The 21,542-nt window shown below is 36.4% G+C and overlaps 1 protein-coding gene across 4 annotated transcripts in view; it reads right to left on the reverse strand.

The window, feature by feature from the left end:
• LOC150106688 (methylcrotonoyl-CoA carboxylase beta chain, mitochondrial-like) overlaps window positions 1-4,507 on the reverse strand; it is a 321,267-nt gene extending 316,760 nt beyond the window's left edge. The window contains exon 1 of one of the 4 annotated variants that reach the window (XM_090392642.1): window positions 4,312-4,507. The gene's annotated coding sequence lies outside the window, so the exon portion shown is untranslated. Of the gene's footprint in view, window positions 1-3,804; window positions 3,925-4,006; window positions 4,129-4,311 lie in introns of those variants that run through there. The other 3 variants (XM_090392638.1, XM_090392640.1, XM_090392639.1) reach the window with 3 other exon arrangements.
• Between the last annotated feature and the right edge of the window lie 17,035 nt (window positions 4,508-21,542).

The following is a 21,542-nucleotide window of genomic DNA, read 5'->3' on the forward strand; positions in this document are numbered from 1 at the left end:
TCCATAGCTCACCACTGAAGTTATTATATGTAAAATCTACTCTTCGCTCATATGACTTCTTGTTCTATCGATTTCCCTGTACTCTATGAAAAATTCTTAGATAAGATCCCCCCCCCTTTTATCAACTTATATGACTCAATCACATCATTATTCTTGTAGATAAATTATACGTTGATTACATGCGACTTTAAATTTTTGAGGAAATGACAACATATACTAAAATATTAATCAAAAAACTTTAATTAATACCTTCCTATATTTCTGCAATGTTACGCTGCCATCTTCTGGGAACATAAAACTATGATATGTGCATGCAGGCACTAACAACGAGCAAATGATATTTTAGTATACGTTGTCATTTCCTGAAAAATTTAAAGTCACATCATTATATAATCCCTTCTTCCTCCTATCCCTCATGCTCTACAAATGGGACTCACTCAACTTTTCATATTCAACATTCCAGAGACCCAACATAACTTTTACTTATTCTTCCCTGGACGTTTTTCAAAATGTCTTCATCCCCTTGAAAACTAAGTGAACAAATATGCATAGCATAATCCATATTTGGATTAATTGAGCCTTGTAGGAAAATATGCTGTGTGTTTTCCCTAATCACTGACATATATTATTTCTCACTGCCCCTAAATTTCAAATCCTTCTACCAGCAGCTTAAAGTCATTTATAATCTCTGCCTCCTTTACGATATTCATTCCAATTGCATTCACTGCATCTTATGCTTGCTGGTAAACTGGTGGTGCTACTCATGCTCACACAGCCAGTTTATTCAAACACTCATGCAGAGTCATAACTGATGTTGGAAGTTTATTTTACACTTGGTTAGACTATAATAAATTTAGTTTAATCCTTTATCCAAGTGTAAGCAAACAAAGTTTGTGCCTGAAAATATCTACCTTACCTCAGTCCTGAAGATATTTTCAGGTGCAAACTTTGTTTGCTTACACTTGGATAAAGGATTAAACTAAATTTATTATAGTCTAACCAAGTGCAAAATAAACTTCCAACATCTTTCTCTAAATCCAGAGTAATTCAATATCTCCACGTTTGGGTCTGCCTCCCACTGACGAGACTTCAATAAAGGTCGAAACTGGTCTGGGTAGTGGCTCTTCCCTTAATGCATAGCAGTATACATGTCTGAAAGGAGATGTGCTTTGCATTATGGGAGATACTGAGACAAGGAGTGATGAGAGCTTGGTTCACCTTTTGCTCAGAGTTGCCTGGTGTTGCACCATCTTACCTCAGTCTGAAGATATTTTCAGGCGCAAACTCCATTTGCTTACACTTGGATAAAGGATTAAACTAAATTTATCATAACAGATGCTTCACTTCTCATAGCTCTACCTAACTTTGTATCTTTTCCAAACAAGTACATATCTGTATGTAAATCTGAAATATGGTGAAATTTCAAAAAACGGAGTGTAACTGGTATGTGGAATGTGCCAAAGAGCATGGTAAGCAGAATGCACTGCCTGTGAGTGAGGTGATGCAGAAATAACGACTGAGTTTAAGACATGGTCTGATGAGTATGGTGTATGAAAATGAGAACCTCCCACAATGCTCTAATTGCTCAGTCTGATGACAATGATAATAAATTTTCCTAATATCATATAACTTAAACAAAAAAAACCCTCCCCCCCCCAAAAAAAAAACAGATCCTTCATTACGTCACATGATGGAAGAAGAAATTTTAGAATGGAGGAAGACTAGGTCAGAATAAGAAGCTATACCTAGAAGTTGTATAAGGAGGATGTGAGAAGAGTAAGGAGCAGTTTTTTTCTTGGAGAGTAATTCAACAGTAGAATGCATTGCCTAAGAGTGTGACAAATGAAGCAAATATAGGCTTTTCCATGTCTTTTGAGTATATAGATTTCAAGATGATGATGACAATCATAATAACTAATAATAATAAAAAAATACTTTGAACCAGGAAAAAGAATAACACACGAGTGCACAATAGTATAAAATATAAAAAAAGTATTATAAGGTAATTCATCTTCAAATACAAACAAATGTTAATATTTTATTTAAAACCAAGTAAATTAATTTCATAATCCTTCTGTTACTGTCATATTCTTGGAATTTCTTATTTCAGATAAAATATGGTAACAGTTATGCCATGGGTTCTGACAAACCCTCCCTGGATCATTATACCAAGACGCAATGATATGTTGTCAAGTCATCCGTCTACCTTAATCAAGATTACCTAATTCCTCATTTTCAGGAAATGTTTTGAAAATATTCTTAAAATGCCACAAGCAATATTTCTTTTTTTATAATGGATATTTTGAAGCAATTCTTTATTTGGTCCTATGCATACTAATCAATAAAAAAATTCTGCCCTTAGAGATATTTTATAATTATATATGAATTACTATTATTATTATCATCATCATCATCAGACCACCATGTAGTCAAAACTCATCTCGGGAGGTCCACACAAAACAATTATCTGACCAACCCTTAAATCTATTTCATAGTTCCTGCACTCACTACACTCTTGAGAAAAGCACTCCATCACTAACCATTCTCCATGCAAAGAACCTGCTCCTCACTCCCTTGCTCACACCCTTCATTTACAGCTTCTTTCGGGGCAGCCTGTTGTTTCACCCTTGTCTCAGTCTACTCAACAAAAAATTTCTCCACATGAATGGTGTAGAAATAATGGTTTCAAAACAGATCCCCATGACAAACTGTTAGTGACCTTCCTCTTTTGGGATAACACTCATCCCATATCCAACCTGCTATTTATCTGATGACTATTATCTGTCCAACTCACCAGCCTATCATCCAATCACATCTGTTCCAATTTAGATACAAGCTTGCCATATGGCAATCTTTCAAATGCCTTTAAAATCCAAGCATGCCACTATATATGTATATCCCTTATCCAGTGAATTTGTCAACTTGTTGTGGCACATAAGCAGATCTATAAAACACATGCTGATCATAACAAAGAATACTGCTATTATCAATCTAATTCTAAATCTGTAACTCTCACCAACTTTTCCAAAACCTGAACCACAACCCCCCAGACACACACACACACACACACACACACGTGGGCATTAATTTGTAGCCTGAGAATTACACTCTTTCCACTGCTCAGGGCCTTGTCCTGTTGCAAGACTCATATTTAACAGCAATGCCATGGGTGCTGTTAATTCCCCTCGATCATTCCTTAAAGATATGCGGTGATGTGGTATGAAGTTCTACTGCCTATTAACATCAAGTTTACTTAATTCCTCAAATGCCTCCTGCTCAGTCACAAAAAACATGTAACTCTTCAATTTCTATTCCCATCAGGATAACATTCAGCCATGTTTCTTTATTTTTTGGCAAATAAACTCAATTAATCCAACAATTTCATTTCCTTTAGTTCTGATACTCTTGGCATTCATAAATAAGCATAGCAATACATTTTGTATTGATATATAAACACTCTCACCCATGTCACAACTCAGCTGTCATTTCTCCACAACTGCTCCCATCCCATCCTTCATAATCCTTTACCCCATATATCTCCCCAGACTCAACTTCTTATGCATTCTAAACCAACCTATTTCTATACTGAACATCCTATATATGCATTCATTATTGGTTCCAATTCACACTGTCTCCCTGTCCAACCTGACCTCCATTCCTTCACTATCCAACTGTGCATTCCTCTTCTCACTTTCTTGTCTCTTGCACTTCTTTCCTTTTCATTCCATTCCATTCACATCTATGATCAAAAGTATTAAAATTTACACTTTGTGTAATGGTATAATTTCTTTCAAAATTTGTCACCTGTATACACTTATAAACCAAGGATAAGGGACCTTCTTGAGAAGAAAGGAAATCAAAAATGCTCTATCTAGCACACCATGGATCGTGCATTATCATGTACTACGAAGTGGCCTCCTGCAAAATCCTCATCCTTGGTCTCCATGAAGATCATATAATAATAATAATACTCTCTTTAATAGTAGCCTCGTTCAATTAACCTAACCTGAATGAATGGTGATTGCATGGTCATCGGATATTATTATTATGATTAGTATGCTTTTTGTTCTCTCAGAAGATGACGACAGCCTGATAATCTATGATATTTACACAAAACCGTCTGTTACAAAGTTATTATTAAGATTAAAGCAAAAAAAAAAAAAATGAAACATGAGTTAACGCATGCACTGTTACCACTATTTAGATAAAACTTATATAAACTATCCCCCTATAAGATGTTCCAAATATAATAAAAGGTCTATATACTTTATATAATATATAATACCACGTTATATCATTTATAAGCTATACCATGAGTATGGCGAAATTAGAAAATCAAAAGTCTGTTTCATTTTCCTGAAGTCTCTTCGCTAAGAAACCCGAAGTTCTTCGATCATTCCGCGTGATTAAGATTAAAGTAAAATGTGAACAATTTAATAGTGCCCTCCCGGGATTAGTATCGTGGATCTTGGAAATTACTAAGCTGAACTCTGAACTTAGCTTATCGCTCTTGTCTCTAGCATTGCAAATCCTCTAACCAGAGAGCCAAATTGTCATGAATTCCCCCTCCTCTTATTTGAAAGCAATATTTCTGAACCCCAAAAAGAGGGAAGCAAGGTTTAATTTTTTCCCTAACTGTTGACCTTAACAGGTCAACAGGAAATAATAGACTACTACGCAATAGCAAAACTGGGGAAAACGATTTCTTCCTGACAGAATACAGGTAATGGACAGAAAAATGGAAACACTGAGCTATCGGGGTTGCGTTATCGGTAGTTACAATGCAGTGTCTAAGACATACCAAACACAAATGCAGTCGATATGCAAATGTCCTCCCGACATTCCTAGGGACGGGTGCTAAAGGCAAACGGAGTCCTGCCTCCATTTATTGCATGTTAGAATGGAATTCAGAGAGGACCTCAGTGTCTGTGAAAGGAGCGTGATCGTTGGAGCCAGGCTGGCAGGTGGATCTGTGCCTGACCAAAACAGTTGAAATTGCACGTGTTAGTCAAGGAACAGCCTCCGAGGTTATATAAGTATGGCAGTCGACGGGACAAACATCATCAGTGAAATGAGATAGTGAACGAAAGGGCTTACTGCAAGAGAGGGACGTTCTAGCATTAGCGGGCTATACCACGAAAAATTACAGGCTACCGGTGAACAATTGTGTGAAAGATTCAAACAGGTGGTGAGAACCCCATTTCAACAAAAACTCTGGCCAGGACTCTACAGAGTTGGATATCATGGTCGGGTTGCCTTACACAAGTCTTTGATCACTCCCATCAACGCGTCCAATGGTGCAAAGATCACAGGCAGTGGACGACACAACAGTGGAGGGATGTCATATAGTCCGATGAATCCACGTTCATACTTTATGTTGCAAACAGACGAATAAGTGTGTGTGTCAGCCGAAGGAAACTTACCAGCCAGAGAGCTTGTTTCCAATTGTGAAACGTTTTACTATTACAGTCTGGTGCACATTCTCATGACATGGTTTGGGTCCACTTATTATATAGGAAGGCAAGTGGATTCTGTAAGTCATTTTTCAATCATAAGTGATCATCTTTATTCCATGTTCACACACTTTTCTCCTCTGCAGCCAGTCACTTTCGACAGGATAATACTCCCATTCATCGAGCAAATGTGGTCACCCAGTGGTTTGCGGAACATGACGGTGAGGTGACCTGTCTACCATACCATCCCAATCTCCAGACTTAAATCCTATAGAACAGTGTTTCTCAACCAGCGGTCTGCAGGCAGACTTAAATTATATTTAAGTCTGCCTTAAAAATATATATTTAATTATATAAATATATATATTTTTTTAATTATCCAAACCAAACAAATTAAAATTGAATAAGTAAGTAAAAATTATTGATATCAAATGGAACCTTCAAAAATCCAACAAATAGCGTCAGAATATTCAAAGGCAGAAGCAATAAAACTATTGTTTTTCACTTCACCCTTCTTTTATTATTCGTCATTCTGCCGCTAAATTGTAGTTGCAGAATGATGAATAATAAAAGAGAGGTAAAGTGAAAAACAATATAGTTTTATTGCTTCCGCCTTCCCGTGCTGTTTTGTCAGATTTGAAGTGAACATGTGTCATCAACATTTCAACCAATTGCTTGTTGTGTGTAGATTTTTATTATTGAAGGTTTCCTTCAACCAAGGCTCAATAAATATATCTTCAGAAGTGCTAAGTGATACTTGAACAAAGTGTGACGTGAGTTAAAAACAATATTTATATATTTTTCGGAAACGTTTTTTTTAATAATGCAAAAGTGGCTTAGAACTAGGACTTTGAAAAGAAAAGCAAATGGAACAGGTAATGTTAACCCTAATTGTAATACACGTGTTGTAACCGCCAGTAAATCTGATATTATTAAAGTAGAAGAAATAAGCAGTTCAAAGAAAAAATACAGTAGGAAATATAACAGTTCATATTTGGAATTCGGGTTTACTTGGTGTGGAGATGAAAGTGAACAGAAACTTCAATGTGTTTTGTGTTATGAAGTGTTGTCGAACGAGTGCATGAAACCTGCGAAACTCCGATGACATTTAGAAACTAAACATTGCGATGTGAAAAATAAGCCAATTGAATTTTTTCAGCGATGCTTAGGGACATTAAATCAAGGGAAAAATATAGTTTCAGCCATGGGTTCCATTGATAGCAAAGCACTGGAAGCATCCTATCTCTTAAGTAAACAGGGAAACCTCATTCTATCGGGGAAAATTTACTACTTCCAGCTATAAAAGTTGTGGTAAAAACAATGTTTGGCAGCAAGTTACAGAAAGATGTTGATTTGAAGCCCAAACATCTTATTAAAAGTAAGTGGTAACATAATTATATCATCTTATTTATTTGTTTAATAAAAATTAAAACTTTGTTCAATGATGATACATTTCTAATCATTTACTTCCAATTTAATTATGTTGCCATATCTTTCAAAACATGCTTTTAGATTTATTATGTTATAAATGGCACAGTTTTTCCGAAATGTTGGTAATTCCTACATAGGTCTTTAAATAAAATACAAAAAATCAAAACCACATATAAGGAAAAAAAATTTAAAAAAAATAGTATGTTTATTTTTGAAGTAAAACTTTAATTCCAACATTTTAAAATTTTTTCTTGCTTTTCTGTTGGCAAAATTGTCGGTCACATTGTCAAAGTTTATTTCATCACTCAGTTGCTGTTTTATTATTATTATTATTATTATTATTATTATTATTATTATTATTATTATTATTTTAACGGTGTCTCCATGGAGTCAAAAGACTCATCGCGGGAGACCCGACATTGACACACTAACCATTATTTACGCAATACCTGTCATACCTCTCCTTAAATTCATTCACAGCTGAAGCATTCACAACCAGTTCTGGCAAAGCATTCCACCCATTCACAACCCTCCAAGTAAAAAATCTAGTCCTAACACCCTTGTTAACTACACTCTTACACAATCTCCAGGGATGGCCCCTCGTTCTCTCACATCCTGCATTGGTCTTAAGAATATCATCAGTATCAGTCCTGTAAAATCCCTTTAACAGTTTAAATACCTCTATCATATCTCCTCTCCTACGTCTATCAGCTAGTTTTTGGAGCCCACAGATCATCAATCTATCCTCATAGGGAACATTCCACAAACCTGCAACAATCTTTGTAACCCACCTCTGAATCCTCTCTACCACTTCCGCATCACCAAGAAATCCTGGCGACCAGATCTGTGCACAATAGTCCAAATGCAGCCTTATTAATGCCTTATAGAGTGGAATAATAACTTCCCTATCCCTGCTTGTTAGTGTGTTCCTCAACAACCATGTAATTTGATGTGATGTTTTGGCAATCTTAGTAATATGCCCTTTAAACTTAAGTTCTCTGTCCACAATAACTCCCAAGTCTCTTGTCTCATCAACTTCCTGTAGTTCAGTTCCGTTAATATAGTAAACAGCATGCGATGTCATCCTCCCGAAGTGCATCACCTTACACTTAGCAACGTTGAACTGACAGCCAATTACCTCAGTCCATAGCATCAGCCTATTTAAGTCATCCTGTAAAATATCCACATCATTTGAATTGATTATCGCTCTTCCCAATTTTGCATCATAGGCAAACAAGTGGATATTTCCATTCAAGGTATTTCCAATATCGTTGATGTACAAATTAAACAATAGAGGACCAAGAACTGAGCCCTGAGGTACACCACTAGTCACTTGCCTTTTCCTGGACTCAGCTCCTCCGTAAACCACTCTTTGATATCTGTCCGCCAGCCATCCTTTAATCCAAATCACCATCTTCGGATCCAAACCCATTTGCTCTAATTTATGTAACAGAGTTCCATGTGGAAGCCTGTCAAAAGCCTTTGCAAAGTCAAACAGTATTACTAAGTAAGGATTTCCTTTATCCAACTCCACTGTTACTTTATTATAGAACTTTATATTTTATAGATAGTAAAGCAAGATTTCATAAACGCCAAAAACGTGCCGCCCCGGACGTACCACCCCCGCCCCCATTCAGCTACTCCTCTGTAACCTAGTGGTCCGCAGAATTGTTTTAGGCATTTTACTGGTCCTTGGGCTTAGAAGGTTTGAGAAACGCTGCTATTGAACATTTAAAGACATTTATGGAGGAACCTCTCAAGCAACGTTTCCCACCTCCAAAAGAACAAAGGCAAATTGATCGAAGAATTCAGGCAGTAATAGATACCCACAGCGGTCTAACGCCATATTAATCTAAACGTGTCACTGCTTCAATGTTTTTGTCCATTACCTGTATATTTTAAACGTTATTAATTCCTCACCAACACCTATTCACATTAATTAAACAGTGTTTGACGACATTACACAAAAGCTAACTTTTGTTGGTAAACACTACCTAGCTTACACTGAGATGCAAAGTAGATGGTCAGATGTCTTCTCTCGTCTCTCATTTTTGTTCATAACAACTTACTGTAGCACTCTTATGCAAGTGGAAGCAATAAATTTCTCTCTCATGACGAGAGGAATATTTATAAAAATGTTTTCTGCTGAATCTGAGTTAGCCCATCAAATACAAGGTAATGCATTTCCCATCAGGAAATTTGGGGTTTCTCCTCTCACAAAATAGGTAAATGACATGGTAAACACATTTATTTAACGGGAAAATACATTTAAATAATGAAATGTGGCTGTGTAGATTGCATTCAGCATGGAATGGCATCTTGAGATGAATCCTTGAAATCCATGGAAGTGCCATATGTTTCTCTTGTATTACTTTAAAATCAGAAATTCCCAATATTTCTATTTCACATCCATACATATGTTTCCAATAAAAAAAATTAAAAAAATCAGCTAACACCTTTTATTCCCTTATAAGGAGTAGGAGAGGCCATTTTTTAGCTCTATCTAACTTTTGGAGACTGAGTGGGCAGTTCAATCTCCACTGGTACCCAATCAGAGATAGCTGGTTCAAGGCTATCACTAATTAAGTGGCACGCAGTGAAGAGAAACCGCTCAACAAATTCCGCCATCTCGTGGTCCCTAATCGTAACACAGTATATTTTTAATGTCTGAAATAGTGTAGGTTCTATGGTCGGTTTTCTTGAGTTTACGGGAGCAAAAACCCACTTGCCCATGCGAGAGATCGACTGACTCGGGAACCGTTCGAAAAAGGGCTTAGAAAAATTTCGACTAGATTCGAAACCAAGAAGCCTTCCTTCGTGTAGTCAAGCGCCGTGTTGTGCAAACACTACATCCACTGAGCTACACAGGCTCTATGTTTCAAATAAAAAATAGTAATTTCATATCGCTTTATATTTTCCGCATTTTATGTCAAATCACCATCGAGTGATGGTTGGAGTTAACGATCATGCAAATATCGTATTTCCTCGAATATAACTCGTACTTTTTTCCCCTAGAATGAAAGTTAAAAATTGTGGTGCGAGATATATCAAGGGATTTTCGGAATCAAAATTTTTTCAGGAAGACTGTGTAGCTCAGTGGATATGGCGTTTCCACACTACGGCGCTTGACCGCATGAAGGAAGATTTGGTTTCGAGTCTAATCGGCGTATTATATCCTGAATGGAGAACTTTACAAGGAAATTTTTTATTATTATCATTATTATTCCTGATAATACCTCGAAGGAGTCTGAACACTCATCGCGGAAGGACACCTACAACTGTCTCAACCACTACACCGAACCTCTACTACAAATCATCTCCATCAACACCATCTACCACACACCTCCACCACCACAACAACTAGTATTTTTTGTCTGTAAATTGCGTGTGTTCTGGAGGGCCAATTTGTCTGTATGCGGAATGAAAAACCCGAGTTTCTGGGAGAAAAAACCCTGCTACCTCCTTATTCAGGATTTAACATGATAAATATTACTAATTAAGGAGAAATCTGCACATCAGCTAATAATTATGAAAAATTTCTTTATGCTATGTGATAATGTGTAGTCCATATATGCCATATATTGAAATTTATTCCTGTATAACTGAAATAAGAAGCAGAGAATTTTGTGTTAGAAAAGTAAGAATTATGTAAGGGAATTGTTAAGTTATTTGTAAATCCTATTAAGCTGTCTGGTACATTAAGAAATTTCCAGAAAGATAATAAGTAGTAATCCGGAATAATCGAGTATAATCTGTACAAATCGAGCGTAGCAATGGAAGCTGTACCTAAGCGGAAAGTGACGCCAGAACGACTACCTGGAATAGGCTAACCTAACAGATTATGGAGAGTATAGGATTACCCAAGGGGCATGAACGATGGGGGTTCGTGGGTAAAAAAACACATCGAATAGAGGGCGCCCGATAGGGTGAATAAAAGACGATGCGCGCGATATTACGGGCTTATTCTTCTTCGGTAGCTGGATTCCAGTTTTAGAAGGATTGTCGGTATATTCGTGAGAGAACGGTGGGTCGACTACAGCGATGACGGACGACGGGTTCTTTTCTTGAGAATGCTTGAAGATATCCAAGCGGAGCTGATCGCGATATGACGGCCTAATGCAGAATCGAGCCTTAGTAGAATGTCCCATCGGAGAGAACGGAGAAAATTTTCTGCGGAGTGGTAGGCAGCACGCCACAGTCCGGAAGAGATTCAAAGAAATGCGTTGTGCATCGCCAGGCGCAAAGACGGCCGATAAATATACAGTAAGGTAATCCATATCTACATGAGATGGCGGCAGGAAATCTGAAAGAATACGGTAATGTAAACATTTTCATTCTATGTAAAGTAAAGATTTACGGTAATGTAAAGATTTTCATTCTATGTTAAATATCGCTTAGAAGAATAAGAAAATTGTGTATACTGTTAACTAAAGGAGGACACTAATAGAGAACTTTTAAGTGAGAATTTGATTGGATTAGTTAAGACCACGTGGAACAAAGAATTGGTGATAGGCAGTATTTTGATTGAGAATGGCTAGACTTCAAAAAAAAAAAAAAATCAGCTAATGCCTTTTTATTTCCATATACGTGAAGTAGGCGAGGCCATTTAGCCCTATCTAACTTTTGGAGACTGAGTGGGCAGTTCGATCTCCACTGGTACCAATCAGAGATAGATGGGCCAAGGCTATCACTAATTAATCGGTACACAGTGAAGAGAGACGGCTCAAATGTGCCGCCATCTCGTGGTCCCAACCCTAACACAATATATTTAATGTCTGAAATAATCTGGGTTCTACGGTCGATTTTCTTGAGTTTACAGGACGAAAAACCTTAGTTTCCGGGAGGAAAACCTTCTTGCCCGTGCCAGAGATCGACTAACTAGGGAACCGGTCGAAAAAAGACTTAGAAAAATTTCCTCTAGTCGCGACTAGACTCGAAACCAAGTCTTCCTTCGTGCGGCCAAGCGCCGTGGTGTGCAAACGCCACATCCACTGAGCTACACAGACTAATGAAATTCAGAATTAAGATAGTTATTGATAGAGTATTAATGAAAGTGTTCAGTGCGTGTACTGTGAATAACTTGTGAAATGGATTATATCCTAGTAGTGTTATGCTTGCACTTAATCTTATCCTTTTTGTAATTGAAGGATTTAGCTTACTCAAATTCATTGTTGTGATTTAGTGTGAACCTTAACTTAGAATGAGTTTTGTTCCATTGAGTATTTGAATTTTCGTAACTGTAAATGTTTTGTACCTTATACCGAGTTTATGCCTGATTACGAATTCAAACCACCACTTATGAAATAAAACCTTTTGGCGGGAAGGAACTAGATATTATTGCTTAAGTGAGATTCAGATCACGACTGCTAACTGTATCTGAACAGCGCTAGCGTAAGATTAATTATTGTGTGTATCCCTTTTGAATTTAGAATTGGTTCCCTGAACAAGAGTCTTTTCTGTTATAGGATATTGGCTGGCGCAGTATAATAAAAATTTTGCCAATATCCGAAGAGGAAATAGATCTGAATTAATATTTTCAAGGCAAAACAGTAGATTAGAAAGAGGGCTATTTAGAGGTATAATATAAAGAAAACAACAAAGTAACAGGCGACTATTTGAGGAAATTTTTCTAAGCCTTTTTTTTTTCGACCGGTTCCCGAGTTAGTCTATCTCTGGCACGGGTAAGTGGGTTTTTCTCCCGGAAACACGTGTTTTTCGTCTCGTAAACTCAAGAAAATCGACCGTAGAATGCACGTATTTCAGATATTAAATATGAGTCGAGGGTTAGGGACCACGAGATGGCGGCATTTGCACAGCCGTCTCTCTCTCTTCACTGCATGCTGCTTAATTAGTGATAGCCTTGGGCTAGCTATCTCTGATTGGGTACCAGTGGTGACTGACTTCCTGCTCTGTCTCCAAAAATTTGATAGGACTAAAAACGTCATGCATCGCCTACTCCATGTATATAGGGGAATAAAAAAAAGACGCGTTAGCTGATTTTTTTTTTTTTTTTAGCTGAGCTGACATTTTTACAGCAAAACACTAAATTGGCGTTTATAATTAAATCCTGTATTCATTATAATTTATAATTGCCCACATTATTTATAAAATGTATGCATTAAATGTTAGTTATCAACGTTATTTATGAGATCAGCCTCTCACCTTCATGATATTTGAATCTTTCAGCGATAATGCTTCTGTAATTAAATTATTTATTTCTGCCGAAATCATGTCCCAAGCTTTCAAAATCCAGTTGCACAGCAGTTCTAATGATGGTCTCTCAACCCACACAATTCAAGATCAAGAAAAACGTTAATGCGCTCACTCCCATATTTCATCTAATTGTTTCTTCCATCTCTATGCATATCATTGGTGTGGTAATAACAAAAGATCGCACGAATCAACGACAAAGTCAAGCCGACGAATGTTGAGTTGAAATGCTGATTCTCTTCAACCGAATTCCAAAAAATCTGAAAGCACCATAACAGCATTCATTATCACTTTCTTAGTTTTAAACTTTTTTTCGTGTGCCAACTATCTGCGAAACGTTTACATTTATTAGATATGTGAAGAGCCAAAGGCTTCAATTCGGCGACATATAACTTGTTTAAGTTAAGGGATATTACATCCCATATAGTTTCTTAGCCGAATAAGAAACTCAAAGAGTTTCATGCCGAATATAGTAGAAACTATATAAAGTTCGGCGATTCCAAGCGTAAGCAAATACCTGGATACTGCAGCACTGATCCCAAAGGGTAGTGCAGGCTGGGACAACTCGTGGTAGAAGTGGAGCGAGCTCCGATCACTATTCTTGATATTTGCCCATAATGTGAACTTAGCTCCTAGGAACTGTGTTTTTGTTCAAATTATGAGAGTTTCATGAGAGCATGAAACTCTTTGAGTTTCTTATTCGGCTAAGAAACTATATGGGATGTAATATCCCTTAACTTAAACAAGTTTACATTTATTTTTTCGAAAAGAAAATCAGGGGTGCGAGATATGCGCGAGAGCTAGTCATATTCGAGTAAACATGGTATGTGAAGAGCCTGTGTAGCTCAGTGGATAACAATATATCATATTATGATGTTCTGTAGCAAAACGTCCACAGTATGGAACACCATACAGAAATTCCTACATAAGACACAACCATTCTTTGAAAACACATTATTTTGGTTGGAAGACCAAAAAATGAAAAAAACAGAACTAATAATCATAATAATAACAATGTATGCAATATGGTCCCACAGATGTGACAAAATACACGGAAGAGACACCAGACCAGACATACTAGCAAAAATTAACAATTATTTAAAGGAAATTATCATAAACACTACACAAACCAAAAGCATAACAACACAGCAATGGAGGAAACTCGGCCTAATTGAAGAAGGAGAAGAAGAAGGGAAAATAAAACTTATGTCGATAATGGAACCCCCATAGTTAGTGGTAGACAATAATGATAACCCACTATCTGAACAAAAAGCATAATCCCAGACAAAGGTGCTGTTAACGTAGGCTCATTCGCCACAACGAGAGGAATAATGACAACAAGATATCAAATCTAATAAAAAAAATTAAATAAAAATATTTAAAAAAAAGTATATATGTATATAAAATAATTAAAATAAATAAATAAGTAAAAGTTTAAAAAAATAATAAAAATATTAATAATAATATATAGGTACGCCTATATATAAGGGATAAGAATGTTATATATATATATATATATATATATATGTATATATATATTATTATTATTATTATTATTCCTGATACCTCCAAGGAGTCCGAAGACTCATCGTGGGAGGACATCTACAACTGTCTCTGCACCTAACCTCTACTACGAATCATCTCTATCAACGCCATCTGCCGCCCACCTCCAACACCACCACAACTAGTAATTTTTGTCTGTAAATTGCGTGTGTTCTAAAGGGCCGATTTGTATGCAAATTACTCCTTAAGATAAGTGAGTACTACTCTAGTAATAAATATGTAGATTAAGATATACTACCAGACATATGTATATGTTCTTGTATATACAGACACAAGCACGGTAGAAATGTCAATTGTAAGAAATGCAGATAACATAAGTTCATAACATGATAATAACCCAAAATGTTAATAGGATATATTATCCATTTATAGACCTGTAACTAATTCTGCAATTCAGAAAACTTTGTATATAAGAAACTACAGATTTACCTCTTAAGTTAAGCAAACAATACTGTATAATGTTAAAGCAAGATGGAATTCTTTTTGTAAAAATAAGAGTGCCTACAAAAAAATAAAATCTGCATGAGATACAGAGATACTACCAAAATATATGCATATATAAATGTAAATAAAAACATAAGCAATGTATGTATTTTAAGAATAAGATGTGCATTTAAATTAAGTTAATAAAATAGTCTTCCAAAATATGTGAACAAAGATATAAAATGAAGATATATGTAAAACGAATTGTACATATGGAAAATGTCAATGCTAACATATATATGTATGCATATGTGTGTGGGTGTATATGTATGTATATATGTATGTATGTGTGTATGTATGTATATATATATATAAACGAGAATAGACTGATCTGATAATGGAACTTATAGACTGAAATCACTATGTAACATATACCAACAAAAATAACAGCTCAAGCAATTCAATAGGACAATAAGGAAAATAGAAATTGAGCATGTGATGTTGTATCTTATTTAAACAGTCATTGTAAAACAGGTGTCATAAGTATATTGTAACGAGTAAATGAAAATGCCTAATAGAATTAGCAGCCTATGTAAAAATTGTAAATAGCTGTATATATATATTTATTTTTAAATGTACACAGCTGCTTTTGTTGACACAAATAACCTCAATAGAAGTAGCCTCAAGAAATGTAAATCAAAATGTCAATTAGAATAAGCATTCTATGTACAAATGTATATATTGTAAATAGTTGTATATATATTTATTTTGATTGTACATAGATGCTTTAGTGTTAATAAAAATATACTCAGTGGATGTGGCGTTTGCATACCACGGCGCTTGGCCGCCGTGGGAAGACGAATGACGACTTGGTGTCGAGTCTAGTCGGCGACTAGAGGAAATTTTTCTAAGCATTTTTTCGACCGGCTTCCGAGTTAGTCGATCTCTGGCACAGGCAAGCGGGTTTTTCCTTAGAACCCACATTATTTCAGGCATTAAATATGTTGTGTTAGGGACCACGAGATGGCAGCACATTTCAGCCGTCTCTCTTCACTGTGTACCGCTTAATTAGTGATAGCCTTGGGCCATCTATCTCTGATTGGTACCAGTGGAGATTGAACTGCCCACTCAGTCTCCAAAAGTTAGATAGGGCTAAATGGTCTCGCCTACTCCCGTATACGGGAATATAAAGGCATTAGCTGATTTTTTTTTTTTTTTAACATGGTATGTGACCCGCCTACGAATGGCTATAAACCTAATGGTCAATTGAGATATAGATAATTCCGAAACCATACTTTTAAGCTAGAAAGCTAGACCCTAATTCTCCAATTTATTGGAGGTTTGTGGTCAGAAGCAGTACTTTTACATTCTGCTTCAGACTTCAAACCTCCAATAAGTTGGGTGATAGTCCCCATACCAGAAAAGGAAAACCATCAGCTACTTAGTCATCCATCTATCGTGAAATTTGATCTCACGAGTAAGGCAGATACCCTACTCTAAACCCTGATTGCGCTACTTGTTTATATCATTTGGCTGGACATTCCGGTTAGAGGGTGCCCGAGTTGAGTTGACAATACACACTACGCATTGCATATGACCTATGACTGAGTATATGCAATGATCGCTAATTCATAAGGAGTATAGAAATAGAAGACAAGATACACATTACATTTTAAAAAAATAAATTTTATTAATTAGGAAAAGATTTCTGAAAACGTTTCTAGCGTTTTTTTTCCTTAGGGGGGGGGGAGTTTCCCTCTAAAAGGAAAAAAAAGAAAAATGTGGCTCACTCAGAGAGTGTGCCACTGATATAAACAATATTCATAATTCATTTTTGCTGTGAACTCTAAAGTGCAGTACTTTTCTTGGAGCAAGTTTAAAGAGCATGAGTTTCAAGTAGTGGGATATCTGCACCCTTACATATTCAGCAACAGATCTCATAATTTGTTTCCGCGACACAGTTCGACTTCTTTTGAAGGGAGTAAAAGAGAACACATATGAAAGAAATGAAATGACTGCTCCTTGCCTCCGGTTGGTGGTAGCAGGCAATCGTGATTATGCAGTAATTACTTGGGAAGTAGCTAAGTTTATGAATGTTCCATTCAGAAGAGGTTACATGCTGAACTACAAAGAAGTCAATTATGACGAACTAATGAGTATACTGGTCTCAGCGCAATCGTGGTATCATTTGCTGGATGGTGAGAATATCGAAAGTGCATGGAAATCATTTCAAAAATAATTGAGTGATGCAATATCAGAATGTGTCCTGAGAATTCAAAGAATAAACAGCGTAGGAGACAAATGGATGTATAATCTTATCAAGAAAGAGATTCGTAAGAAAAGCATGATGATGCAGAAGGAATACCATGTGCATAAGGAAGATGTCCATTAAGAAAATTAGAAGCAGCAGTCCAGGAAAAGTCACATCTGTTGTAATGAAAGCTAGGTCTAAGTATGAAAAGAAACTGACTCAGTAAGTTAAGACAACCCCAAAGAATTGTATCGATATGCCCTAAATAAAATAATAACTCTTTTGAATGTAGATGGCGTGATAGTGACAGATGCAGAAGAGTTTGATCAACTAACGAGTACCCATTTTGGTAAATGCTATGAATCTGGATTATGAACATGTATGCTCAATGCTACCTCTTCAATCGATCAAGAAACACCGATATATGAGGAGGAGGTACTACATGTGTTGCACCAACTGAAAAAGAATTCAGCATAAGAGGGGCTGACGAGATATCAGCACAAATGCTAAAAGAGTATTAAGCTGAAGTAGCAATACCATTTAAAGATTCTGTATAATTTGAGTCTCAAAACAGGGAAGATTTCGTAGGAGTAGAAAGAATGTATGGTAATCCCATTGCACAAGGTAGTGCAAAGATCGACGTATTCAACCATCGACCAATCAGTATCCAGAGTAGTGGTGAAGATTTTGGAAAAGTTGATTACGGCTCTCATTCAGAAATGGGTTGACAGAGAATCTCTACATTGCAATGAACAGTATGGCTTTACCAAGGGATAGTCATGATTCAGCAATTTGCATATACATTCTATAAAAATGATACCTTTGAGCAAGACAAAGAGAATAGATACAAAAGGATACTTTTGGATTTTGCTAAGGTTTTTGTTTGGAGAATATGAAATTGGATTATAAAATATCAGCGTGGATAAGAGGATGTCTAACTGACAGGCATCAAAAAGTGTTATATACGGAGATGTGACAGACTGCAAGATTTAAGGTAACCAGTAGTATGCTACAAAGATCAGTCCTTTGTCCAATTATTCAATTTGTACATTAATAACATCCATAAGGATTTTGCAGGCAACATACAGCTATTTTCTAATGACATAAAGTTAGTTATGGTAATCAGGAATGTGGCTTATACTCGCAAAACCAAAAACGACTTGAATTGTTGGCATGGGAAAATGCATGGCAGTGCATTGTCAGAAAATGTAAAGTCCTGCAATTTGGCATGATTAGATATTGAACGTCGTATTATATTAGTGGGATTATGCTAGAAGAAATTGATCAGGCTAGGGGATCCTGCAGTGTTATTAGATAGGAAGTTAAAGATCAGGGCTCATGTAGCAAATATTACAAATACAACTCAAAAGATAATTGCAATGCTCAAACGATCCTGGACATGTAACTATTGTAAACAAGGCTACTCTCCTGGTTTCTGTTGTGATTTTAATAGAGTGGAAAGAAGAGTATAATCCTTAAATAAAAATGATATCAGGGTTATGGAATATTGATTATGAAGACAGATTGAGAATTTTAGACTGTAGATACTAACAAACTGGAGAAAGAAGGATATGATTGAGACTTGAAGACTTATGAAAGAATCATACAGAATTTCAGTTGAAATACAGTGATATCCCGACTTACGCGAATCCGAAGTTACGCGGTTTCTTATACAGGGTGTTCGGGATAAATTTGACATATTTATAATTAATTATATTTTTCCGTAAGTTACATGTATTAACACACACTTCTCTTCATTTAAAAGTTTGGACCCTTCTTCATTCATATACAAGATGTCAGAAAGGATGGATAGCTGGAACCCACCTGAATCATGGAAGAGAATAACTTGTATCATGATGATTCGTGCCCGCCATCAAAATAAGGATATTACGACTGCTGCCCAATGCTCCCTGAATACAGTAAAAACGATCAGGCATGAACTAGAGACTTGCAATGGTGACTACGAGGATGTAGCAAGAAGAAAGATCCCTAGCAGACGATCTGATTGCGTTCGTACAGCAGAATTCCTCGCAAATCTGCAGGAACAGGTGTTGAAGAACCCTGGCATTGGAATTCGGGCTTTGTTCGTGGAGTTGCTAACTGTAGTCAAGCCCTGGATAACAAGGGTAGCCAATGGTAGGCCGTATGTATGGCAGCAGGATTCGGCCCCTTGCCACACCTCTGGGAAAAATCAAAAATGGTTGTCTGAAAATTTCTACGACTTCACCAGTCCAAATGTTTGGCCTCCAAACTCCCCAGACCTTAACCCCATGGATTATTTTGTATGGGGCGCAGTTGAAAAAGACACCAATCGCACTTCCAGTAATACAAAAGCCCAGTTAATGGATAAAATTAAAACAGTTTTTGCGGCCCTTCCCAGGGAGACTGTAGCATCAGCTTGTTCGAGGTTCCGAAGCAGAATTGAAGCTGTGATCGATGCTAATGGTGGTTATTTTGAGTAAATCTTGTTGATAGTATTGTAATTAACTCTGCCTGTAATGTTTTTTTGTCAATTCATTAAATTTAATAGATACAAAGAAGATTTTCTTTTTCCTTACGAAACTGTCAAATTTATCCCGAACACCCTGTATGTACGCATTCCCGTTCTGCTTCACTAGTCGTATCTTTCAGATGCCGGCCGCGTTCGCCAGTGTCGCACATACTGTGAACAAGCATTGACGTGTTTTGCGCGGTCTCCATTCATACACGATTTTCATAGTCTACAAACCTTGCGATTGTTTAATGTTATGTTATGTTCTTGATAAAATTTTATCACATAAAAAATAATAATGTCATCCAAAAGAAGCAAGTCTGATTCTTCCACAGCTAGCAAGAAAAGAAAAACATTGACTTTGGAAACAAAACTCAACATTATTAAGGAGTTTGAAGGCAGAATGAAAATTTGTGAGCTAGTTCGATCTACAGGAATCCACAGTAATAACAATCATAAAAGAAAGGTTTACAGATTATGGAGTACATAGATTCTAATGAGGAACAAATTGTAGCCACAAGGCAAGGAATAAAAAAATCATTAGCTTGCTATGAAGAAATTTTGCATGACAAGAAAAAGACATTATGCCATCAGACGAATCTATTAGATTTTATGAAACCATCAACATCGAAATAACTTTATTTTTTTTTTTGTACGAAAAACTACAATTATGATTATATTTCTTAAAAAATATAGGTGTTTTTGTAAACCTTTGGTCCCAATTGTATGTTTGTATATATAAATTACATGCAAAATTATACCGAGTTACGCAAATTCGATTTACGCGCTTTTTGCTAGTCCCGCTTAACTTCGGGGTTTTACTGTATTTCATATCATGGAGAGTGGGGAAATGTGAGAATGAATACCACTAAGAAGGTGATATCTAGATTTTTCTCTCATAGAGTGGTGCGTCATTGGAATGGATTGCCATTGGCTGTTGTGTGTCCAGTGTGAATGAATTCAAGAACACGCATAATAGTGGGTGTGTGTAGTATGTGGCCTCCTTCGTTGAGTCCGTGAATCCCTGGAAGTCAATAAATGCCTTTTATTCCATTATAATGAGTAGGTGAGGCTTCTAAACCCTATCTAGCTTATGGAAACTAAGTGGGCAGATCAACCTCCACCGGTAGTCAATCAGAGATAACTGGTCCATGTCTATCACTGTATGCAGCCAGCGATGAAGAGACTGGCAAACAAATGCTGCCATCTCTTCGTATCTAATCCTAACAGGACTTTCCAAATAATAATAATAAATTTATTTTAACATATATTTGTTTAAAAACCATTTGTGCATTTTTATCAAGGGGCGGAAAAATATATTCAGGAGGCACCAAAAAAACTCTTTGCATAAAGCCCCTTATTTGTCAGCTGTGGTACTGATCACACTGCATTTCATATGCTCTATATTCAATTCATTCATTATATTTGCACCCCAAAACTCCAAAGGCAAGCCATTTGCAATCAAGCATGCTTTTGAGAGAAAAATCTCCCTCTCACCCTTCTCTTGAGTGTATTAATTCTCAACTTCCAGCCCTCCAAAATATTAAAATCCGATGTGTGGGTATATTATGTAGTAATAATAATATTATTATTATTATTATTAACACGCCTAGGTGGAATCAAGAGACTCAATGGCAAAGGTCCCATTCTTACATGCACAGCTCATCATAACTTGACTTCAATGCATTCACTGTCCCTGCACTCACTACAATCGCAGGCA

This window comes from Typopeltis vanoorti, chromosome 5 (genome assembly GCF_054136105.1).
Source record: "Typopeltis vanoorti isolate ZY-2024b chromosome 5, IOZ_Tvanoo_1.0, whole genome shotgun sequence".
Taxonomy (NCBI): Eukaryota; Metazoa; Arthropoda; class Arachnida; order Uropygi; family Thelyphonidae; genus Typopeltis; species Typopeltis vanoorti.